Genomic DNA, 19,301 nt, shown 5'->3' with positions numbered 1-19,301 from the left:
GCTAGCTTGCTGGCTAATGCTATGCAGCACAAATGCCAAAGTCAGACCAATTGCAATAAAGGTTAAAACCAGAAAATGTATATTTGACAGTGTCAATTAGTTAATTGCATTAGCAACGAATCAATGTCCCACATTTTTATTTATTTAAATGGAACCCTATTAGGAATAACACATTGAAGTTCTGGACTTTTGAACACATCTCAAGCCTCGTGAAGCCATTGTTCGATCACAGACAGAAATTAGCGAGGCAAGTAAATAATGTAATTACTGCCTAGGATAATTTTACGCCTATTTGGCAGAGAGATAACTTTTCTTAATGACCAGTTCAAGTGTATTTCCGCGAAGATGTCTTCTTCCTCTGGTAAGAAACTTCGGGTTCTGGTGAACATGGACGGGGTCATTGCAGACTTCGAATGGGGATTCCTGAAAAGAATACCGGGCCAGGTACCCCAATGAACCGTACATCACCCTGGAAGACAGACAAGGATTCTGGGTGTTATCTCAGTATGGGAACTTGAGGAGTGATCTGTGTGTAAGTAGTTCTGAACTGTCCATTATGTCTGAGAAAACAGGAAAAATCCATACAGTTAATTGTATTGTGTTATGTCTAATTTCTTTGAATCAGAAGTCCAAAAGGTTGCAAGAGCAGCAGCTGTCAGTGCATTTCATTCTGTAAATGCCACAGTCACAAACAGATATATTTCTAACAAACCATACTCACATGGTGGCCTAGTCATAGCAAGCATTCACTGGATAATGATGTCTCCCATAAGGGTCATTCCAATTGATTTTAATCACTTTTTGACCGCACCCCTTATGATTTGAACTAAACTTTCCATACATATTTACCCATGGTAGAAGTGGTGAGAAAGTGACTTTTAGGACCAAACTGCCAAAAAATGTACGGTGTCTTCAAAAAATATTCATGCACCTTCACTTATTCCACATTTTGTTGTGTTACAGCCTGAATTCAAAATGGATTAAATATTATTTTCTCACCCATCTACACACAATATCCCACAATGACAAAGTGAAAACATTTAATCCACAAGAAATTACAGCAAATTTATTCAAAATGACACAGAAAAGTAATTTACATAAGTATTCATTCTCCTGAGTCAATACTTTGTAGAAGCACCTTTGGAGGAGATTACAGCTTTGAGTTGTCTTGGGTATGTCTATCAGGTTTGCACATAGTGTTTTGGGGATTTTCTCCAGTTCTTCCTTGCAGATTTTCTCAAGGTCTGTTAAGTTAGATGGGGAGTGGCGGTGAACAGTAATCTTCAAGTCTTTCCACAGATTTTCAATGGGACTCAAGTCTGGGCTTTGGCTGGCCCACTCAAGGACTTTCACATTCTTGTTCTGAAGCCATTCCAGCGTTGCTTTGGCTGTATGCTTGGGTCTTTGTCCTGTTGGAACGTAAATCTTCACCCCAGTCTAAGATCATTTGTACTCTGAAGCTGGTTCTCATCAAGGATTTGCCTGTATTTGGCTCCATTCATTGTTCCCTCTATCCTTACCAGTCTCCCAGTCCCTGCCGCTGAAAAGCATCCCCATAGCATGATGCTGCCACCACCATGCTTCATGGTAGGGGTGGTGTTAGACGGGTGATGAGCTGTGCCTGGTATTCTCCAGACATTTATTTTAGATTTTTAGTCATTTATCAGATGCTCTTATCCAGACTATACTTAGTGCATACATTTTCATACTGGCGCCCCGTGGGAATCGAACCCACAACCCTGGCGTTGCAAACGCCATGCTCTACCAACTGAGCTACACGGGACATAGCGCTATGCATTCAATTTTTGTCTCATCAGACCACAGAATATTTTGCCTTATGCTCTCAGTCTTTCACGTGCCTTTTTGTAAACTCCAGGTGTGCTGTCATGTGCCTTTTTCTCAGGAGTGTCTTCCGTCTGGCCACTCTCCCATAAAGCCCAGATTGGTGAAGTGCAGTAGAGACTGTTGTCCTTCTGGCACATTCTCCCATCTCAGCCAAGGAACTCTGTAGTTCTGTCAGAGTGACCACTGGGTTCTTGGTCACCTCCCTGACCAAGGTCCTTCTTGACCGGATGCTCAGTTTGGTCGGATGGCCAGCTCAAGGCAGAGTCTGAGTAGTTCCATATTTTTTAGATTTCCCAATGATGGAGACCACTGCGCTCTTAGGAACTTTCAGCACTCTAGAAATTATTTTATACTCTTCCCCAGATATACAGTACAAGTCAAAAGTTTGGACACAACTACTCATTCAAGGGTTTTTCTTAATTTGTACTATTTTGTACATTGTAGAATAATAGTAAAGAAATCGAAACTATGAAATACCATATGGAATCATGTAGTAACCAAAAAAGTGTTAAACAAATCAAAATATATTTTATATTTGAGATTCTTCAAATAGCCACCCTTTGCCTTGATGACAGCTTTGCACACTCTTGGCATTCTCTCAACCAGCTTCACCTGGAATGCTTTTCCAACAGTCTTGAAGGAGTTCCCACATATGCTGGGCACTTGTTGGCTGCTTTTCCTTCACTCTGCCGTCCGACTCATTACAAACTATCTCAATTGGGTTGAGGTCGAGGGATTGTGGAGGCCAGGTCATCTGATGAAGCACTCCATCACTCTTCTTCTTGGCAAAATAGCCCTTACACAGCCTGGATGTGTGTTGGGTGATTGTCCTGTGGAAAAACAAATTATTGTCCCACTAAGCCCAAACCAGGTGGGATGGCGTATCGCTGCATAATGCTGTGGTAGCCATGCTGGTTAAGTGTGCCTTGAATTCTAAATAAATCACAGACAGTGTCACCAGCAAAGCACCCCCACACCATAACACCTCCTCCTCCATGCTTTAAGGTGGGAACTACACATGCGGAGATCATCCGTTAACCCACACCGCGTCTCACAAAGACACGGTGGTTTGAACCAAAAATCTCAAATTTGGACTCCAGACCAAAGGACACATTTCCACCTGTCTAATGTCCATTGCTCGTGTTTCTTGGCCCAAGCAGGTCTCTTCATCTTATTGGTGTCCTTTAGTAGTGGTTTCTTTGCAGCAATTCGACCATGAAGGCCTGATTCACACAGTCCTCTCTGAACAGTTGATATTGAGATGTGTCTGTTACTTGAACTATGTGAATCATTTATTTGGGCTGCAATTTCTGAGGCTGGTAACTCCAATGAACTTATCCTCTGCAGCAGAGGTAACTCTGGGTCTTCCTTTCCTGTGGCGGTCCTCATGAGAGCCAGTTTCATCATAGCGCTTGATGGTTTTTGCGACTGCACTTGCAGAAACCTTCAATTTTCCGGATTGACTGACCTTCATGTCTTAAAATAATGATGAACTGTCGTTTCTCTTTGCTTATTTGAGCTGTTCTTGCCATAATATGAACTTGGTCTTTTACCAAATAGGGCTATCTTCTGTATACCCCCCCTACCTTGTCACAACACAACTGATTGCCTCAAACGCATTAAGAAGGAAATAGCATCTCCTGGCTTCCACGCATAGCCTACAAGCCACTGATGCAGACCTTTGGAACATCTACATTTTAGTCTAATAAATCCATGTAATATAGCCTACACCATGACAATAAATCCATTATTTATTTTAGACAGGTCTAAAGAAACATGATATGAAGAAAATGTAGCCTATTTCAGAAGAACAGAATAGCATACTCTGAGTTGTCCTTATGTTAGATCCTGATCTGGCTATGACATATGGCTGTGGGCTACACTAGTTCACAGCCTACAAGTGAAGACAGACACATCAGGGACGCAACTGCGTGTGTCCTTATCCAATTCCGAGGCGCATATTGAAGATATTGGAAGAACTGTCCACATTTACTTTTCGTCAGCCAACAAAGATGAGTAGGCCTAATGAACAGCAAAAGCACTAGCCTATGTCAATCTACTATCCCCCATAGTACAAAAGTTGAGCTATTCAATTCTGTGCGATAAATATTCCAAACATGGTCTCGGACACTTGTGGGATGCAATAGATCCCAAATGAATACAACCACTAGCATCAAAAAACCTGTTTTAAGCAAACAGCCTGATGCAACAGATGAGAACGTTTAGCTTAAAATGTTGATACACTATTAGGCAGCAATGCGCACACGGCACTATAAGTGCGAATGTTCCATTAGCAGGAAGACACCATTCTCAAAAGTGACCACAAATGTGATTATGCATGTAATGCTTTTATTATAAAGGTTAATTTTTCTGGTGAATGTTATCTTCCCCAAACTTGAAACTCACGCGCTGGTTATGTACAGTTGAAGTCGGAAGTTTACATACACTTAGGTTGGGGTCATTAAAACTCTTTTTTCAACCACTCCACACATTTCTTGTTAACAAACTATAGTTTTGGCAAGTCGGTTAGGACATCTACTTTGTGCATGACACAAGTAATTTTTCCAACAATTGTTTACATACAGATTATTTCACTTATAATTCACTGTATCACAATTCCAGTGGGTCAGAAGTTTACATACACTAAGTTGACTGTGCCTTTAAACAGGTTGGAAAATTCCAGAAAATGATGTCATGGCTTTAGAAGCTTCTGATAGGCTAATTGACATCATTTGAGTAAATTGGAGGTGTACCTGTGGATATATTTCAAGGCCTACCTTTAAACTCAGTGCCTCGTTGCTTGACATCATGGGAAAATCAAAAGAAATCAGCCAAGACCTCAGAAAGAAAATTGTAGACCTCCACAAGTCTGGTTCATCCTTGGGAGCAATTTCCAAACGCCTGAAGATACCACGTTTATCTGTACAAACAATAGTATGCAAGTATAAACACCATGGGACCATGCAGCCATCATACCGCTTGTCACGACTTCCGCCGAGGCTGCCTCTCCTCCTTGTTCGGGCAGGCTTCAGCGTTTGTCGTCGCCGTCCCAATCATCATCACAATTGTCTTGTCAATCACACACACCTGGTTCTATTCCCCTAATTAGTCTGTGTATAAGTGTTCCCTCTGCCCCCTTGTCCTTGTGGGTGATTGTTTATTTGTGGAGGTTAGTGTAGCTCGGTGGAGCTCGTGTATTGTGTATCGACAGGAGTATTTTTCCCGTATGCCTTGTATTTTCCAGTGCGCCTGTTTTGTGCCCTGGAGTGTGTTTGACGCATTTCTGCGTAAACCTGTATTTTGCGGTTTAAAGCCTGTTATTCTGTGATTTACCCTCCTGCGCCTGACTCCTTCATCACCACCTCATCACACCGCTCAGGAAGGAGATGTGTTCTGTCTCCTAGAAATGAACGTACTTTGGTGCGAAAAGTGCTAATCAATCCCAGAACAACAGCAAAGGACCTTGTGAAGATGCTGGAGGAAACAGGTACAAAAGTATCTATATCCACAGTAAAACGAGTCCTATATCGACATAACCTGAAAGGCGTTCAGCAAGGAAGAAGCCACTGCTCCAAAACCGCCATAAAAAAGCCAGAGTACGGTTTGCAACTGCACATGGGGACAAAGATCATACTTTTTGGAGAAATGTCCTCTGGTCTGATGAAACAAAAATAGAACTGTTTGGCCATAATGACCATCGTTATGTTTGGAGGAAAAAGGGGGCTGCTTGCAAGACGAAGAACACCATCCCAACCGTGAAGCACGGGGGTAGCAGCATCATGCCTTGGGGGTGCTTTGCTGCAGGAGGGACTGGTGCACTTCACAAAATAGATGCCATCATGAGGAAGGAAAATGATGTGGATATATTGAAGCAACATCTCAAGACATCAGTCAGGAAGTTAAAGCTTGGTCACAAATGATTCTTCCAAATGGAGAATGACCCCAAGCATACTTCCAAAGTTGTGGCAAAATGGCTTTAGGACAACAAAGTCAAGGTATTGGTGGCCATTACAAAGCCCTGACCTCAATCCTATAGAAAATGTGTGGGCAGAAGTGATAAAGCGTGTGCGAGCAAGGAGGCCTACAAACCTGACTCAGTTACACCAGCTCTGTCAGGAGGAATTGGCCAAAATTCACCCAACTTATTGTGTCAAGCTTGTGGAAGGCTACCCGAAGTTTGACCCAAGTTAAACAATTTAAAGGCAATGCTACCAAATACTAATTGAGTGTATGTAAACTTCTGACCCACTGGGAATGTGATGAAAGAAATAAAAGCTTAAATAAATAATTCTCTCTACTATTATTCTGACATTTCACATTCTTAAAATAAAGTTTTGATCCTAACTGACCTAAGACAGGGAATTTTTTACTAGGATTAAATGACAGTTATTGTGAAAAACTGAGTTTAAATGTATTTGGCTAAGGTGTATGTAAACCTCCGACTTCAACTCTAAGCCAGTTAGGCTCAACACCTGTTGTAAAGTGGATGAATGTGCTTCATTTTAAGAAGTTATTTGGCCACTTTAGTTGTGATACAAACCTTATCAAAACATTTAGGCCTATGGGTTAGACTACATGAGGTGTGCGACTATGATTTGAAAAAGTCACAAAAAAAAGAATGCGCTGTTTATTTAAGTGTTTGATTAGACTTTCGATTACATTTGCAATGATGTCAGAGTCATTAGAGGGACAATAGAGTGCTGAGCACCAAGCAGTTAGCAAGTTTGGTAGGCTACTAATGACCATCAGCAGCATCAGAGCTTGGAGAAGCCTAATCACCGTAACAACTCTAGTTGTAGTGACATCTCAAGGATGATCAAAGGAAATTGGATGCAGCTGTTGGTGTTTATTATTATGATCCCATTATGCAAGGTTTCCTATGGAAGATTGACAGTATAATTTAAAACAACTGATATTCCCATTTAAATTAACATTCTCTGATGTGTGGACCTCCAACCATCTTTGTGCTACCATTTGTAAATTGAAATTACAATTGTAGTAAATTTAGCAGCCAAAACCTGACACCGACCCTGTATTCAAGAGCATACTGTGTCTCAACCGATGGCAGGCACAACACAAACACCTCAGATGATGTAAAATATTGTCTAAGCTACAACATATATGAAAAATAAATAATTTATGTTAAAGGTAAAATTAAGACGTAATAAAAATAAATACCCCATAGTCCAATGAAGCCGTTTTTATCTCAATATCAAATCATTTCTGGGTAACAATTAAGTACCTTACTGTGATTGTTTTCAATTAAAATTGTCAAAAAGAAACAACAATAGATTCTTTGCAAAGAGCAATCTTTCAAGCAAGAATTTCGCTAGGACTGTCTGGGAGTGGTCTGAGTTGGGAGAGGGAAACTGAAAACTAACTGATATTGGCAGAGAGGTTTGGAACTCTTTCTTATTGGTCTATTAACCAATTTACCGCTTGGTTATATCACCAGGCAGGGCTGACATTTTAGGCAGTCTTTTCAAACAGCTCTTACACTAAAACGGCATTATAATTTTCACAGTTTCACAGTGTTATTCCAACTTCATTGTGTGGAAGTATATATAGTTGATGTCGGAAATTTACATACACCTTAGCCAAATACATTTAAACACTCAGTTTTTCACAATTCCTGACATTTAATCCTAGTAAAAATGCCCTGTCTTAGGTCAGTTAGGATCAACACTTTTAAGAATGTGAAATGTCAGAATAATAGTAAATTGTGAAGTGCACCAGTCCCTCCTGCAGCAAAGCACCCCCAAGGCATGATGCTGCTACCCCCGTGCTTCACGGTTGGGATGGTGTTTTTCGGCTTGCAAGGGACCCCCTTTTTCCTCCAAACATAACGACTTCCGACATCAACTGTATAAAACACGAAAATCACATTTTTGACTGCACTGGGCCTTTAAATGATATCAAACTAAACTGTGTATCTTTTCCAGTGATGAAGACATGGATGTCTCATGGCAGGGTGGGGTATGCAAAATGGGTCAACTTTGAGCCCCTCTATCTCCTAAATGTTTTGGCACTCTGGTCCAAAAAGTTACTTTCTAACCACTTCTACCAGGGTCAAATATAAATGATGTAAATGTAAATGTAAATATGTATAGAAAGTTTTGTTCAAATCGAAAGGGGTGTTGACCCATAACCCTTTTATTGTTTAATTATGTCAAACATAAAGGAAGACTTTGGACAGGTGGAATATTAGAGTATGCCAATGTGGCTCAGTTGGTAGAGGATGGCGCTTGCAACGACAGGGTTGTGGGTTCATTTCCCATGCGGATCAGTACGGGAAAGTATGAAAATGTATGCACTCACTACTGTAAGTTGCTCTGGATAAGAGTATCTGCTAAATGACTAAAATGTCATGCCATGCATCTAGGTCCTCTGTGTCTGCTATAAATTAAACCACACACAATCTATAAAAGGTTGTGTATGATAAACAGAGGCTATATTTACTGTAGGAAAAGGCCATCAGCATTTGGAAGTCAAATAACTTCTTTATAGAGCTGGAGCTTCTTCCTGGAGGAGTGCAGGCTGTCAAGGAGATGGCTAAGATGGAGAAGTAAGTTTGAACCATATATGTTCATTCAAACCATTTCTGAACAGTACCATAGCTTATGATATGTTCTTTAACATATTCACATTCATTTCAAAGACACTTAAGTCAACTGTTCAAAGAGAAGGAATTGCTGTTTATGTTCCCAAAGTGCTTTAAAATGTTTTGACCCACAGTGCATCCTCACCTAGAGACTGTTTGCCACTTAGTAGTCACCCTTAGGCTATATTCATGTTCAACAAATAGGGTGGAGAAAGCAGGCAGGTGGCCCTAGAGTAGCATACTTAACCCTCTGAGGAAGGGAAAGTCATGTCATAGTGTGCTCTGCTGTATGTCTTTGCTATGCGTTGTTTGCATTGCTAAAATGTCACCATGCTTCGTTTTCCCAGAAATACTGTAGGCACTATGTCTTTATACCCTTTGTTAGTGTTTCATTTTGGCCTAACTTATGTGAACAACCATATAGCAGTTAACCTCAAGAGCAATTGTCCTCAATCAACAATAAATTCACAGGTCTCTCTGTTCCAATATTAGCCAATATTCTCATGTTAGGACATCTTCTTTGCTCACCTTTCAAAAACTGTATGTTGTTGAAAGTTTACATTGAAAACAAACTAACCCAGTTGTTTTCTTCTCTGTTTTCCAGCACAGATGTTTTTATTTGCACCAGCCCTGTAAAACATTATACAGTGGGGAAAAAAAGTATTTAGTCAGCCACCAATTGTGCAAGTTCTCCCACTTAAAAAGATGAGAAAGGCCTGTAATTTTCATCATAGGTACACGTCAACTATGACAGACAAATTGAGAAAAAAAATCCAGAAAATCACATTGTAGGATTTTTTATGAATTTATTTGCAAATTATGGTGGAAAATAAGTATTTGGTCACCCACAAACAAGCAAGATTTCTGGCTCTCACAGACCTGTAACTTCTTCTTTAAGAGGCTCCTCTGTCCTCCACTCGTTACCTGTATTAAGGGCACCTGTTTGAACTTGTTATCAGTATAAAAGACACCTGTCCACAACCTCAAACAGTCACACTCCAAACTCCACTATGGCCAAGACCAAAGAGCTGTCAAAGGACACCAGAAACAAAATTGTAGACCTGCACCAGGCTGGGAAGACTGAATCTGCAATAGGTAAGCAGCTTGGTTTGAAGAAATCAACTGTGGGAGCAATTATTAGGAAATGGAAGACATACAAGACCACTTATAATCTCCCTCGATCTGGGAGATCGCAAGATCTCACCCCGTGGGGTCAAAATGATCACAAGAACGGTGAGCAAAAATCCCAGAACCACACGGGGGGACCTAGTGAATGACCTGCAGAGAGCTGGGACCAAAGTAACAAAGCCTACCATCAGTAACACACTACGCCGCCAGGGACTCAAATCCTGCTGTGCAGACGTGTCCACCTGCTTAAGCCAGTACATGTCCAGGCCCATCTGAAGTTTGCTAGAGTGCATTTGGATGATCCAGAAGAGGATTGGGAGAATGTCATATGGTCAGATGAAACCAAAATATAACTTTTTGGTAAAAACTCAACTCGTCGTGTTTGGAGGACAAAGAATGCTGAGTTGCATCCAAAGAACACCATACCTACTGTGAAGCATGGGGGTGGAAACATCATTCTTTGGGGCTGTTTTTCTGCAAAGGGACCAGGACGACTGATCCGTGTAAAGGAAAGAATGAATGGGGCCATGTATCGTTAGATTTTGAGTGAAAACCTCCTTCCATCAGCAAGGGCATTGAAGATGAAACGTGGCTGGGTCTTTCAGCATGACAATGATCCCAAACACACCGCCCGGGCAACGAAGGAGTGGCTTCGTAAGAAGCATTTCAAGGTCCTGGAGTGGCCTAGCCAGTCTCCAGATCTCAACCCCATAGAAAATCTTTGGAGGGAGTTGAAAGTCCGTGTTGCCCAGCGACAGCCCCAAAACATCACTGCTCTAGAGGAGATCTGCATGGAGGAATGGGCCAAAATACCAGCAACAGTGTGTGAAAACCTTGTGAAGACTTACAGAAAACGTTTGACCTGTGTCATTGCCAACAAAGGGTATATAACAAAGTATTGAGAAACTTTTGTTATTGACCAAATACTTATTTTCCACCATCATTTGCAAATAAATTCATAAAAAATCCTACAATGTGATTTTCTGGATTTTTTTCCCTCATTTTGTCTGTCATAGTTGACGTGTACCTATGATGAAAATTACAGGCCTCTCTCATCTTTTTAAGTGGGAGAACTTGCACAATTGGTGGCTGACTAAATACTTTTTTCCCCCACTGTATACACTGCCCATATGAGAAGGTAAGGTCGGAGTCAAGACAGAAATCCTGTAGGCTGGAGGCAGAGTGGTTCTTGTGTTACCTCTTTCTAACAATATGTCTGGTCTTTGCACTCTCCCTGGTGCGTGCATGCATGCGTGTTCAGTATGCCTGGATATAGAAAAGCACCTGGGCTATGACTTCTTGGAGCAGATCATCCTGACCAGAGACAAGACCGTGGTGACTGGGGACATCCTCATAGATGACAAGCCAGACATCCTAGGTGAGTTGAGTGTTTGTAGCAAAGCTGGAAAACTGTGTGTGTCTAAATGTATGTGCGTGCATTTATGTGATGGTGCCATATGCATGCTACTTTGTCATACATGTACAGTGACTTCGGAAAGTATTGAGACCCCTTGACTTTTTCCACATTTTGTTACGTTACAGCCTTATTCTAAATTTTTGCACATTTAATAAAAATAAAAAACTGAAATACCTTATTTAAATAAGTATTCAGACCCTTTGCTATGAGACTCGAAAGTGAGCATCCTGTTTGTTTCTACAACTTGATTGGAGTCCACCTGTGGTAAATTCAATTGATTGGACATGATTTGGAAAGGCACACACCTGTCTATATAAGGTCCAACTGTTGACAGTGCATGTCTGAGCAAAAACCAAGCCATGAGGTCGAAGGAATTGTCCGTAGAGCTCCTAGACAGGATTGTGTTGAGGCACAGATCTGGGGAAGGGTACCAAAACATTTCTGCAGCATTGAAGGTCCCCAAGAACACAGTGGTCTCCATCATTCTTAAATGGAAGACGTTTGGAACCACCAAGACTCTTCCTAGAGGTGGCCGCCCAGCCAAACTGAGCAATCGGGGGAGAAGGGCCTTGGTCAGGGAGGTGACAAAGAACCCGTTGGTCACTCTGACAGAGCTCTAGAGTTCCTCTGTGGAGATCCAGAAGAACAACCATCTCTGCAGCACTCCACCATTTAGGCCTTTATGGTAGAGTGACCAGACGGAAGCCACTCCTCAGTAAAAGGCACATGACAGGCCGCTTTGAGTTTGCCAAAAGGCACCTAAAGACACTCGGACCATGAGAAACAAGATTCTGTGGTCTGATGAAACCAAGATTGAACTCTTTGGCCTGAATGCCAAGCGTCACATCTAGAGGAAACCTGGCACCATCATGCTGTGGGGATGTTTTTCAGGGGCAGGGACTGGGAGACTAGTCAGGATCGAGGCAAAGATGAACGGAGCAAAGTACAGAGAGATCCTTGGTGAAAACCTTCTCCAGAGTGCTCAGGACCTCAGACTGGGGCGAAGGTTGACCTTCCAACAAGACAATGACCCTAAGCACACAGCCAATACAATGCAGGAGTGGCTTTGGGACGAGTCTCTGAATGTCCTTGAGGGGCCCAGCCAGAGCCCGGACTTGAACTCGATCGAACATCTCTGGAGATACCTGAAAATAGCTGTGCAGCGACGCTCCCCATCCAACCTGACAGAGCTTGAGAGGATTTGCAGAGAAGAATGGGAGAAACTTCCCAAATACAGGTGTGCCAAGCTTCATACCCAAGACTCGCGGCTGTAATCGCTGCCAAAGGTGCTTCAACAAAGTACTGAGTAAAGGGTCTGAATACTTGTGTAAATGTGATTTTTCAGTTTATTTTTTATTTGTAATACATTTGCAAAAATTTCTAAAAACCAGTTTTTGCTTTGTCATTATGGGGTATTGTGTGTAGATTAATGAGGGGAAAAAACAATTTAATCCATTTTAGAATAAGGCTGTAACGTAACAACATTTGGAAAAAGTCAAGGGGTCTGAATACTTTCTGAATGCACTGTATATTAAAACATTTTTGGGGTAGTTAGTATTTCAGACCGTTAGATTATTTGACAAGCATTATATGACCTTTGTGATGTGCCTCTGTTGCAGGTGTAGAGCCTAACCCAACCTGGGAGCACATCCTGTTCACTGCCTGCCACAACAAACACATATCCTCCAGCCACCGCCGCCTGCTCTCCTGGGCCGACGACTGGAGGGCCATCCTGGAGAGCAAGAGGCAGTGAACCTCCCTTATGCACACACCAACCTCCCCTTCTCCACCCTGATTACCTACACTGTATTGGGGTTTAACTGCTATAGTGAATAGCTCCACTAATACACCACAGTGCATCTCCAACTTGTAGTTAAGTGATCTATTTATTTTGCCAATGTCAGAGTATGAATCTGTTTGACCACTAGGGGGCACACATACACTGCAGCATGAGGTAGAAATTATGGGTGTGCCGACTCGTTATACTCGTAATCGGATTTACTTGTGATCGGGAAACCCGGAAGTGGCCTTTAAACGCTGGTAAAGCCTATACCTCAAGGGCGTGTTACTGCGCGTTCACGCAAGAGTGCATGTTCTGCTCCTTCATTCATACACACGTTGTTAAATGACCCCGACAGACGAAAATTCACATGATTTACTTACTTAGTCCTAGTAAATTATCAACGAAACAGGCTAATACATAGCCTAATACAAATGTAACAAAAATAAAAAATCTACATTTGTCATTTTATTTTCAAATGATCTGTCGCTCAGTAAACTTGCCTGGGCTACAATTAATAATAATAATAGCAAGCAAGCATGGGTTTGGATCACGATTTAATGACAGACGTCGTCAGCAATGGAATAAATATAAGGACAGACAAAGTAGGCCTACTAAACAACCATATGGCCTCAGCAAAGTCGACAGGAAACAACTGGCTACGGATCCTGATTCATACACGACGTTTGGAGAAGGGTAGACCTGTGCCCTGAGATGCCTGACAGTGAGTGAGTGAAACAGAGCCGGGCATGTGTCTGGGTTCTAATCCAATCGTTGCAGCAGGCTCAACTGATACCCCGCCCGTTTCTTTACAGACAGAAGAACTAGTCAGTAGTTATTAAGAGCACACAGCGCTTCACACTGTTTGAGTGAAAGAGAGATGCGTGCTGGCAGCTGAAAATAATTGTTTTCTGATCACAGATAATTACAAAAAATACTTGTCATAATTGTATTGGGAAAATTCTCCATCTCCGTTACGATACTCGTTTTGTCCGAGTGCTCCGCAGATCCCAAGTAAAGATACTGAAAATGATTGCGGTGAAAGACCAGCGTCAATATAGAGTGAGCAGAGAGTAAATTCAGAGTTTACTGTTTTGACTCACTCATTATAGTTGTTTGAGTATCTTTTATCAGTTGTTCCTTCCACATTTAATTACTTTTAGGGCCGTTTATTTAAAAAAAATCTGTCTGTATGGTTTTGGAAAGTTTTGCAGCCTGTGTTTTGACAATTTGGGAGAATAGAGTATAATTTCAAAGGGATAAAATTATCAATTTTAAAAGTGGTCTAATAGGAATTGTCTAGAGTTGTTTAGGGTGGTGTGCACTTTAACCATAAATTAAGCACCACTCCTTACCAACCGACAGAGAGACTTACTATAATGCCACCCTAAGGCACACATAATTGCAGTCACCACTGTCAATCATCTGAAATATATACCACAAGCTACACATTTTGTTTGTTGACAAGGACATTTCTCCAAGGACCATAGGGCTTTGTTTCACATGTACTGTATGAGAGTAACTCCATATTGTAAATGTTTTTTCCCACCATTGTGCCAACATACTGTAGATCAAATGGTATCTTATATATATTTTTTCAACTTAGTTTAGGTAGATTTTTTAAAGGGTTAAATAAATTAATATGTTTTCAAGCTGCTTATTCAATTATATGCGTCCTTACCAATCCACATGCATGTATAAGGAATGACAGATATGACTAGGTTGCATGATATAAAACACAGATTTAAAATGCATGTTAAATATAGAACTATAATTAAAGTTCAAGAAATTGAATAGACTTAATTTTTTGAATATACATTATATTTCACAAATTCCTATTTTCTTTCAAATGTTTAATTCATCGAAGCGTAACTTATTTCCATTAGTCTTTTATGTATCTTGTGATACAAAAAAAATAAGCTTATTACATATTCCACCTTAACCTCAAAATATCCTATACTCTCTGCTGTGAACAAATATGGTCAAGCTCTTCCATTAAAATGCATGTATATCTCTTTGCAGGCCTTGCAGTATATTCACAAAGTGGTCTAGTGAAGAACTTCTGATCAAGTTGCCTTTATTAACAAAGAACAACACTGATTGTGAGCAGACAACTAAACAGGTAGCCATTTTGTGCTTTTTGTTGCAATGGTGTCAGCTATTGCTGCTACTTCCTAAAATGTGGCCGCAGGCAGCATTGTCAATGGTCTATCAAGCTTCCTAAATGTTTCATTCATCACTCATAGTGAGAGGATTTACTGTACAGTACTTACACCTAGCTGAATGTCTCTAGCTTCTTATTCAGTTTGACAAAACCATTTGAAATTGGTGCTAAAATGTTGTTCATTGCTAGTTCACCTATTGTGAGTGTCCTTTACCTCAGTGATTCACAGAGAGGGCATAGCAAGCTTTAGCCTGACCTCTATACGGCTCTGGTTCTAACTGGTTTCAATCTATCCCTTTCAACATGATGTTGTAGCTAACTCAGTTGAATCTTGTTTCACACAATGTCTGTGTACTAATGCCCCCTCATTTCCTCTCCTCCTATCTCTCATGTTAATCAAATTGTTTAAGCACTGGATAGGATTTTCTTGTATATATTTCTACCTTCCAAGTGTCTTTACAGTTGTCATGAAGGGAAGGAGATTAGGAAAATAATGTTGTCAAGACTGTTGGAACATACTTACACAGCCTAAGTGTTGTTGTTCACACGTGATTGCCCTGATGATGACTGTCTGTGGGGTGAGTTAGGGTTAAGCGATGTGTGTGTCCACTGTCCACTCTCCAGTCAACCACTGCATCTCACAAAGTCTCTTCACATGTCACTGCATCTTGTCAATGATTGTCTCATGTCTTTGGTTCTGAATAATATGTCAATGTGTTTTTTGGAGAACAGAAAATATACCAAATGTTGCCGTTAACAACAGATTGAATACAAAATGCAACATTTTGAAAATATTGAGTATTCAATGCTTTATTGAAAGTTTTACATGACACATGATCCTGTTAAAGGTCAAGTAGGAAACATCAGTCTTTTGTTTAGGGAGAAAAAAAAATCCAGATTCAGCAGTAGGGGTCACTGTTACCATTCAGTTCAGACCCAGACACAGTAAAGCTCAACAGATGCATTTGCTGTTAGTTTCGGTTGTGTTTCAGATTATGTTTTGCCCAATAGAAATGAATGGTAAATAATGCATTGAGTCATTTTGGAGTCACTGTTATTGTAAATAAGAATATAATATGTTTCTTAACACTTCTACATTAATGTGGATGCTACCATGATTACAGATAGTCCTGAATGAATCGTGAATAATGATGAGTGAAGAAACCGATAGTGGCATGTCTGGTGGGGTATGTATGTCTGTTTGAAGTGTATGCAAATATATTAGACAAGTGGTTAGGCATTTTCAATACACAAATGTTTCTTAAAAAGACTAGAAGAGAAGTGGTCAATTTCTCGTCAACCCACAACCATGAAAGACTATCATGCATGTTGTTGATGTTAGTTCTGTGTGTGCAGTTAAGGGCAAGGCGTGCTGCTTTGTTTTGAGCTAGCTGCAGCTTTGCTAGGTCTTTCTTTGCTGCACCTGACCATATTACCAGACAGTAATCAAGATGGGACTAGATCAAAGCTTGAACAACTAGTACAGTTGATCTTTGTGTCAAACACAAATAACATATTTTTATAACATTCATACCTCTCCCCATCTTCACAACATCTTTGTCAATATGACTTGACCATGATAACTGACCATCCTATGTTACTCCTAGGAGTTCAGCTTCTTCAACTTGTTCAATGGCCACACCCTTTATGCACAACTCCAGTTGAGGTTTAGGTCTAAGAGAATGTTTTTAACCAAATACAATGCTTTTGGTTTTACCTGATTTAAGACCAGTTTTATTGTTAATTACCCATTCTGACACTGACTGTAACTCCTTGCTAAGAGTCTCACTGAGCTCACTGGCTGTAGGTGCTGATGTGTAGAGTGTGCAATCATCAGCATACATAGACATTTTATCTTCTTGTAAGACAAGTGGCAAATCATTTGTAAAAATAGAGAAGAGTAACGGCCCAAGGCAACTGCCCTGAGGGACACCGCACTGTACATATCTGATGTTCGAGAAGCTTCCATTAAAGAATACTCTGAGTTCTATTGGATAAGTAACTATCCAACCATGTGATGGCAGGTGACGTAAAGCCATGACAAGTGAGTTTTTTCAATAACAAATTATGATCAGTAACATCAAAGGCTGCACTGAAATCTAACAATACAGCTCCAACTATCATCTTATTATCCATTTATTTTAGCTAATCATCAGTCATCTGAGTCAGTGCAGTAGAAGTTGAGTGCCCTTCCCTATAATGTATGCTGAGAGACAGTAGTTAACTTGTTCTTTAAAAAAAGGGCAATGTATTTGTTCAAACATAATTCTCTCCATCAGTTTACTAAGAACAGGCAGAAAACTGATTGGGCGGCTATTCGAGCCAGCAAAGGGTGCTTTACTATTTTTAGGTAGTGGAATTACTTTCGCTCCCTTCCACGCCTGTGGACACACACACACTCCTTTAGGCTTTGTTTAAAGACATGGCAAATAGGGGTGGCAATACAGTCTGCAACCATTCTCAATAGTGTCCGATCTAGGTTGTCTATACCTGGTGGCTTATCATTACTGATGGATAACAATTGTTTTTCCACCTCTTACACACAAACTTGACCAAATTCAAAACGGAAATCCTTCTCTTTCATTATTAGATCTTCAATACACAAATGATGGTTCAATGTTCAATGTTGTCATTTCACTTCTGAGTTTGTCCACTTTACCAGTGAAATAGTAATTGAAATGATTGCCTATATCAAAAGATTATATTATAAATTACCCATCAACTTCAATGAACGATGGAGATGAATTGGGTTTAAAAAAGCATGAGCTGCATACACCCAGAGAAAATTATTTAGTATAGAGGTGCCGACCCACGGCGAATAAACTGTAAGCTATATAAATAAATAAAGAGAGTCACTCACTCTCTCCTCTCTCTCTCTCTCTCTCTCTCTCTCTCTCTCTCTCTCTCTCTCTCTCTCTCTCTCTCTCTCTCTCTCTCTCTCTCTCTCTCTCTCTCTCTCTCTCTCTCTCTCTCTCTCTCTCTCTCTCTCTCTCTCTCTCTCTCTCTCTCTCTCTCTCTCTCTCTCTCTCTCTCTCTCTCTCTCTCTCTCTCTCCTCTCTCTCTCTCATCTCTCTCTCTCTCTCTCTCTCTCTCTCTCTCTCTCTCTCTCTCTCTCTCTCTCTCTCTCTCCCCCCCTATATATGTACAATGAGGGAAAAAAGTATTTGTATTTGACCCCTCTCAATCAGAAAGATTTCTGGCTCCCAGGTGTCTTTTATACAGGCAACGAGCTGAGATTAGGAGCACACACTTAAAGGGAGTGCCTCCTAATCTCAGTTTGTTACCTGTATAGAAGACACCTGTCCACAGAAGCAATCAATCAATCAGATTCCAAACTCTCCACCATGGCCAAGACCAAAGAGCTCTCCAAGGATGTCAGGGACAAGATTGTAGACCTACACAAGGCTTGAATGGGCTACAAGACCATCGCCAAGCAGCTTGGTGAGAAGGTGACAACAGTAGGTGCGATTATTCGCAAATGGAAGAAACACAAAATAACTGTCAATCTCCCTCGGCCTGGGGCTCCAAGCAAGATCTCACCTCGTGGAGTTGCAATGATCATGAGAACGGTGAGGAATCAGCCCGGAACTACACGGGAGGATATTGTCAATGATCTCAAGGCAGCTGGGACCATAGTCACCAAGAAAACAATTGGTAACACACTACGCTGTGAAGGACTGAAATCCTGCAGCACCCGCAAGGTCCCCCTGCTCAAGAAAGCACATATACAGGGCAGTCTGAAGTTGCCAATGAACATCTGAATGATTCAGAGGAGAACTGGGTGAAAGTGTTGTGGTCAGATGAGACCAAAATGGAGGTCTTTGGCATCAACTCAACTCGCAGTGTTTGGAGGAGGAGGAATGCTGCCTATGGCCCCAAGAACACCATCCCCACCGTCAAACATGGAGGTGGAAACATTATGCTTTGGGGGTGTTTTTCTGCTAAGGGGACAGGACAACTTCACTGCATCAAAGGGACGATGGACGGGGCCATGTACCGTCAAATCTTGGGTGAGAACCTCCTTCCCTCAGCCAGGGCATTGAAAATGGGTCGTGGATGGGTATTCCAGCATGACAATGACCCAAAACATACGGCCAAGGCAGCAAAGGAGTGGCTCAAGAAGAAGCACATTAAGGTCCTGGAGTGGCCTTGTGAGGGTTTGACTGTGGTTAGGCCTTACTCCCACGTAGGACCACAGTCAAGCCCTCACATCTTAACTAGGGGTGGTTTATGATCCCCAATGAGAGACAGCTGTCTAGAGTTTGTCTCTGATTGGGGATAGTATTTAGGCACCTCTCACATCCACCTCTGTGTGGGTCATTGTTCGTGTTTGTGCCTATCTGCAATTGCGTTCACAGCACATAAG

The 19,301-nt window shown here is 41.2% G+C and overlaps 1 pseudogene across 1 annotated transcript; it reads left to right on the top strand.

Annotated features, from left to right (window-relative positions):
• The first annotated feature begins 345 nt into the window (after positions 1-345).
• LOC311100753 (5'(3')-deoxyribonucleotidase, mitochondrial-like) lies at positions 346-12,744 on the top strand (annotated as a pseudogene). The gene is made up of 5 exons: positions 346-532; positions 8,310-8,410; positions 9,051-9,093; positions 10,836-10,952; positions 12,611-12,744. The product of its transcript is annotated as a 5'(3')-deoxyribonucleotidase, mitochondrial-like (transcript).
• Positions 12,745-19,301: the final 6,557 nt, after the last annotated feature.

Source organism: Coregonus lavaretus (assembly GCF_964263955.1).
Source record: "Coregonus lavaretus genome assembly, chromosome: 25".
In the NCBI taxonomy this organism is placed as follows: Eukaryota; Metazoa; Chordata; class Actinopteri; order Salmoniformes; family Salmonidae; genus Coregonus; species Coregonus lavaretus.
This window is presented reverse-complemented; position numbering and strand designations above follow the sequence as displayed.